Here is a 7,393-nt window from a genome sequence, read left to right on the forward strand (position 1 = left end):
TTTAAACACTCGATTCAGTGTTTGATCCCATACTGAGGCTCTTGTAAAATCAAAACTAAATCCTCAGCAAAAGCCCTCAATTGTAAACATTCTGTACCTGGCTCCTATTGTAGCTCAGAAACAATGTACAATTTCATGTCAAGGGAAAATAAGATTTATTTTTTATTTTATTGCAAGTGCTTTTATGCCTCAATTTTATTGCAAGTGCTTCAATCAAAAAACAAATCTAAAACCCAACATTTTAAAAGCTAAAAGTTATTTACAGAGGAGAACATGTAATGGAAGTATGACAAATCCCTGGTTTTGGAATGACACAACAGTACTATCTAAAGCATCTGATTAACAGTTCCAAGCTGAGAGGTCTGAATGGACAAAATTCATCTTTTGTGTTTCAAAAACAAAAATGCTAAAAGCCTCTACCATTATAATCCTTTTTATGCAGGAAAAACTAGTATCGGTTTTTATTGTTCAACCACAGGATCATTAGGAAGAAAAATCTAACTGCTGGGTAATTTTCTGATTTGCTGGGTAGACTTATGACATCACAGATGGGACATTTTGCTTGATTGGGCAAAGCAAAAATCAGTCACTTCCAAAGGGGCTAGTCTCATGCATGTCTTATAAAATTATAAAAGTAGTGCTTAACAAAGGAAAACAAAAGTGGTTCCTAGTGATATAGACAAAGACACCTCAGATATTTAGTCTGAGTGAGAGCCGCCTCTCCTGATTATATTTTCCTGAAAAACTCTTGGAAAAAAGGGCTTTAAAACTAGTGAAGTTTTAAGTTATCCCAATTTGTAACAGGAAAGAAACCACTTTCTCCCCTGCAAATATACCTGACCCCTGAATTAAGTTATAAGGCAAATATAAAATATGGATGCCTCATATTTCCCTAGCAATATGCAACTCTATTCAATAGCTGAACAGTAACTGATGGTCCATGCAAGATCGGGAGTTCTCACTTAAAATCCCATTTTGGCCATTAACTTGCCAAACAATCTTAAGCAAACTACTATATTATTTCCTTGACTTCCCAGTTCTGCTCTCCGTTTCAGGTAGGAGAAAATTTTAATGAGATAAAGGAGCTCATACACATGACAAAATATGTATTCTCCAATACAAGCATCTTAGGACTCAGCATGTTAGTTTGGTTCAGACAACATTCTAAAATACTGGCTGGATTTCCCCAAAAACATGCTGAATCACAAACTATCAAACCTCTTTAAGCCTAGTTTAGAGGATGTTACAAGACCTGTCCACGAACAGCATCTTATGAACTCATTAAATAAATGTTAATTCATATTAATTCCTTTCAATAAAGGCATTGAGAGCCAGTTTGGTCAAGTGGTTAAGATTAGTTAAGGCTAGAAAAGAGGAGACCATGAGTTCTGGTTCTGCTTTAGCCATGCAAGCCAGCTGGGTGACCTTGGTCCAACTGCATTCTCTCAGACCAACTCACCTCACAGTGTTGTTATTATGGAGAAAGCAGGGGGAAGGAATGTATTGGATACATTCGCCACCTTGAGCTATTTGAAAAAAATAATAAAGGCAAGATATAATTTTAAAAAAAAAGCTAAACTCCAAAAGGCTACCTGTGTTCTACATTTACAGTAATTCTTTCTTTGTCCCTTCCACTCTTCCACACAGACTTGGGCCTCTTTCTTACTAGCACACAAGAGGGAGATGAGTAACTAAGACACCTTTCATCTGTGAAGATGTGTAGACTATAGCAATCTTTCTCTCTTGGTGCTGGATTGCTTCTCCCATCAGTCACTGTCTTCTCTAATGGGATTTGGAGTTGGAGAAACATCCCCAGGGCTCAAGCCTTCATACCAGCAAGCACAGCTCACTTGGACCCTGGCTAGGAATGGCATGTGGAGGAGGAAGGAGGAGGAGGGGGGGGGCAGAGATAAAGGCAATGGAATGCAGTCTTGCTGACAAAAGGACCAGCATCTTCAGATCTGAGTAAATTCCTGCAGTGCTTTCTCTGGAGGAATGTTTGCTCTACCCATCAAGAGCACTCAATCAGTGAGGAGCCCAAGAGGGAGCGATCTTCCTGATAGTATCATTATACCTCAACATAAACAAAGGCAGAGAAAGCATCGTAATTCTGCCAGAAAGGGGGAGGACAGATACCAAATATCTCAAGATATTTACATCTTGCCGCACACAGAAACTGCATTCCTAACTTATCCATGTCAGTTTCCAATACCCTGCCTATTGCCACAAAGGACACTATTGCACATATCTGTATTGTGCTGCTTAGCCTCTGCAGCCATCATTAAACTACAACCATTTTCTGTGAACAACATGTGCACAACATACAAATACACATAACTTTGGTATAGCAGCATTACCTGAGGAGAATTTGATAAAGTACGGGGAGCTAGCTGAGAAAAAGAACCTGCTTCCCAGTATGCTCAACTGACCTGGTATATATTATTAATTTATCAATATAATTTATTAAAAATTAGAACAGTCAAAGCATTTGAGAAAGCAAATACATACCAGTGTAAGTCTAATTAAGCTGAACAGGATGTTAAAATGATCACAGTTTAAAAGGCACAGAACATTTTCCCAATCCATTTCAATAAAGGCATTAAGAAAATAATGAACAAAGTAACTATATCCCTAAAATACATCCAGAGAATTTTTAATAGCTCTGAACTGGTGAAACACAAACTAGTAGAATGAATTTATACATGCTACATCTCAGCATTATGTTGTAGGGGAGAGTCCATCAACCAAAGCCCTGCAGAAAGAGGGGAAGGAAGGAGAGGAACACAGAGGCATTTAATATTTTGACCTTTGCTGTGTCCTAATCTAAACCGGAATCCTGCAATCTGCCAGTTCTATTATCTGGAATTTAAGGCAAACATAATTTTAGGACTAAGAGAAATGCTCTAAAGTTATTTTTATTTTTATCTGATTCTCCCACCAATGAGTTTTCCCATCATCCCATTTTATCCTCACATCAAGTTTGCAGGGCAATTTCAACGAATAGACAATTCCTGGATGAAATTAATCTATAAACTCCAGATCTGCACAGGGTTTGGGTCTGATTTCTGTGATCCTCATTCAACATTTTCACCTTTTAACGTTTGCAAAGCCTTCCCCAATCCAATGCTACAGGACACCTATCATTTCCAGTGCTCCTACCTAGCATGGCTAACATGTAGTGGAGAGAGGGAAGGGCTGCCAAAAAGGTATATGTAGAAGAAAAGCTGGGAACAGGTTGAGCAGGATAAGGAAGCAAATAGAGGAGGTGATGTTTGCTTTCCTTCCCCCACGTTCCAGTCACTGTCTCTGTGGAATCCCATTTCTGCAACTGATGCAAGATAATTGTTTTTTTCTTACTACTAGGAGCACTTTATTTCTAAACACCTGCCAAGCAACTTTCTTAGGTTTTGCTGTTTGCAAAAACTATTACATAAAATACTGAATGATTTACAATCCGGGAGCAAAAGCCAGGCCCACCATCAGCACTGCAGCAGAAAAAGCTATGCAGGCAATTTATGTTCGATTGCATGAATGGATTTTGCTTCTGATGTACAACGTGAGACTTCATTAATAGTCAAGCACCACAGTAGAAATAGCACTACTTAGGTGTAAAAATAAGACAAAATCACCTAACTGAGTTTAATTAGCTTATCCTACCAATTTCTTTTTTAAAATCAGGCTTGTCCAAGTTTGGAATTCATCTCTTGGGAATATTACTAAATGCTGTGAGCATACAATCTGGGTCAAAATCTCACAGAATTCAACTATGGTCAACTCTGCAACTCTCAAAATTTGACAGGAGTTACATCAAGTAGCAGATTCTTCCACCCAGAGTAACATGTACAAAAATACAATTTTACAGTGTGACACCACAGTAGCTTGAATAAAGACATCAAAAATTGCATGCCACTGAGTAATGGCCATTTAAAAAAAAAAAAGCAATAAGACACCACCCAGAAAGTTCCAATAGGTCTGCTGACCTGGGCAGAGCTGAATTGTTCAATCAGTTGACCAGGCTGTGACCTTATCGAGAAGCTTATATCAATGCCAGAAAATTCTCAACTTTTCTGATTCTCTTTATACACTTCAAGGAAAGGTAAGAATTTATCTCAGTATGCAGAATGTAACTTAGAGCAACCTGAGGCTATGTTCAGTTTTATTGGAATGTCAAGGACTGCACTCCAAATGTAGATGGGGCTGGGGGCCTCAAAGGGAAACGTATTTTGTTAAAAGGTCTTGAAGCTTAAGCCTTTGCATTTTGACTCTTCAAGTTATTATCACCAACAAAACATTTTTAGACTCACGCTTCCTGGAACTGCAAGAGGGATGCTAATGAACCATACACAGCCCTTGAACCAGTCAGTTCAGGAGTTATGCCTATAACCCCTTTTATAAATGCTGCATCTTCATTCAGGATTCATTAAATTAAGCTAGACCAATCACTCCTCTTTCAATAAATCGCCTGAAAGAAAGACACACAATATTGGATCAAAGCTGGCCAACATTGTTTTCTGGTGAAGACTATATATTCCTACAGTGGGTGGCATCACACATCAAGTGGTGTCAAACGTGGATGAGGTTATCTAATCCTTTCTTCAAAATGTTCCTTTCATCTTTTTTGGGAGAGATGTTACTGAAAGAGTAGATGCTTTGACTAGAGGTATGAAATGGTCACGTATGAAAATGTTGAGTAGTTGGGTAGAAAGCCTTATGAAATTAGGTTGAGGGCTACATGCATCTTGAGATCCAACTGGTAACAGAATATAAGTATTCTTTTATAAACCAACACTTTTTGTTTGTAAGTACAGCAAGACAAAAAAGTAGCAAATCTAAGCCTTCAATTTTCTCATAAAGTCTGGGATTATTCTGTTCCTTTCGTGCCAGTGAAATCTGTAGGGGCAAACTCTAGCCCCTAGGACAGAGTGACAGTCAGCACTTTAAACCATAGTTTAGGAACCTGCGTGGAATTGCCTGCAGAGTTATTTTGAAATATTCAGGACTTATTTAAAAAGTAAGTAGCTAAATGCAGCTTGACTTGCCTCTGGGAAACAGCAGAGTTTAGAGTTAGTTATTTGTTTAGACTTTGTTTGCCACTCATCTTGCCTAGAGGCAACTCTGGGTGGCTTGCAAACATTAAAAGCCAATCAAACATTGGAGCAATAGTAACAGTAATAATTTGCAATTAAAAAGATGGGAAGGAAGGGATGCAGGATGCTTTGCTCAGGAGAAGAGGATTGCACATTAATGGTCACAGGTCACGATACCAGCTGCATTTGGGCCTGGGCTTGTAGAAAGCCTGCCAAACACATAGCTCCTGTCTGCAGCACCCTCCCTCCCCCATGGGAGTTTTGCTGTGTGTCTGGAACAAACATGCCCAACGTTTCACCTGACATCTTCTTTGCAACTGCTAGGGCCTCAAGGCATCAGGTGAGCTATTTGCCTGGCAACTAGGGTTTGAGGAAAACAGTCCCACCTCCTCCTGCCCCCAGTGTTAAGGTCCCTTGCAAAGGAAGGCACAAGAGTCTTCTATGCCAGCAATCGCCAGAAAGCTGGACCCAGAGCAAAATACTGCTGTTATTTTGGAAGTACTTTACAACAGGGAGGGGTGAAGAGAGAAGAAGGTGGAAGCCTATTAGCAGACTCTCAGCTCTCAATCAACTGCTTCTTAAAAGCTACATTTGCACTCTATTTGGAATCTCTCGTGGCAGCAAGCTCCAGCTCTTTAAAATCAAATGGTGCTTAAAATTAATTCTGTTAACTGAGGAAAGAATTCTGATTGATGAATAATATCTCTCAGCTTCTCTAAAATAACATTTGCCAATGGCCTTGCCTGCAATGTTTGCTGTAGTCTTGCTCTGTGACCTTGTCATTCGTGTTCTTCATGGGAACATGTGATGACATCGGGGAAGCCAGATAGGGGAGCTTCCAAGGCAAGGGGAACCAAGTCGCAGGTTGGAATCTCAAGTGAATAGGGAAAATGGGCTTCTATTAATAGCTAATGAAGGTAAGAATAAAACATTCAGAAGTAAAATACGTCTCTTCTCTTCAAATCACGACAAGCTGAAAAAGCTTAGAGCCTAAAATTATCTAAGTGAGTTGGAAAGGATAGGCAATGATTTCTGATCCCCAATTAATCATCAATATGCTAGCCGCAGTAGCTTTAATGGCAAAAAGGCATATAACAATAGTGGTTGAAATCTTGATGCAATTTTTATTATAGGCAACAGCAGGATGGCAAAAAGTGTACTGAAGTAAAGAAAGCCTCTCCTATTCTTTGCAGCTAAGGCACCTGCCTGATTTTCCACACCCTGTGACTCCCTTAGCTGCCCTGCTCACACCTAAAAGCCTGTGTAATATTCTCCAGTAATGTGCATCTTTCAGCAGTCAGAGCATCATTCTTTGATGGGGATGATGTCAATAAATAAACAAGTTGCAAGAATATTTGGGCTCCTAGTGTTTCTAACAATGAGCTTGGCAGACTGGGATTGAGCTTTCCATAGGATGGTCTTAAAATCATTCATTCTCTAAAGCCATCTGATTCCATAATAACTGTGGGAGACATACAATATTAAATAACAGATTCAAAATAATATCATAATTTAAAAATAATAATCAGCACCTAGGAAGAGATATAATAAAACACACAATTTGACACATAACATTCCTGAGGTCCACCATACACCTTAGCCCAAGGCTTGGGGGAGGGACCAGGGGTGGGTTTCTACCAGTTCTGCCCACCTCTGTAGAACCAGTAGCTCTGAAGAGCAGCAGACATAGAACTGGTTCTATGTCTGCTGATGTTTTTGCCCAACCGCCCAACAAGGCTCTTACCTGATCTTTATTTCCTGATTTTTCAACTTCAGCTGCCAAATGAGCCACAGCTGCAGTTTAAAAAAGCAGGAAAAGAGGGCTGTTTCAAAGGCTGCTTCTCTGCACACAGCGGGCTGATGATGATTTACAGGCACGCGGCTTGTAGTGTGCAGGGAAGCACATCATAAATCACAGAACCTCGTAAATCCCGAACTGGTAGTTAATCCTGTTGTATCCCACCCCTGGGAGGGACTCCAGATTTTGAGGAGCCATTGAAGTGATATTAAGGTAGGAGGAGGAATGCTATTCCAGAGAGCAGAGAACACTCAATTTTCTACTGTGGGAATCCCCACCCCCCACCTTCTAGAAAATGAAATATTTTGGAGAAAATTATACTTCCCCATAAAGGAAATGGAGAAAATGCATTCTTAAAGGCAACCCCAGTTTTCCTGCATAGTAAAACAGCCTCCAGGAGATGCCTGAAGTCTTTAGCGATGGATATTTTGTGCCCATTAAGAAATCCAGATCAGCCTATTCACAAACAAAACACCTTCACCTCCAGCAATGGGATTAAAAGTTACAT

Source organism: Pseudonaja textilis, chromosome 3, assembly GCF_049901715.1.
Source record: "Pseudonaja textilis isolate UNSWEBS1 chromosome 3, rPseTex1.2, whole genome shotgun sequence".
NCBI classification, from domain to species: Eukaryota; Metazoa; Chordata; class Lepidosauria; order Squamata; family Elapidae; genus Pseudonaja; species Pseudonaja textilis.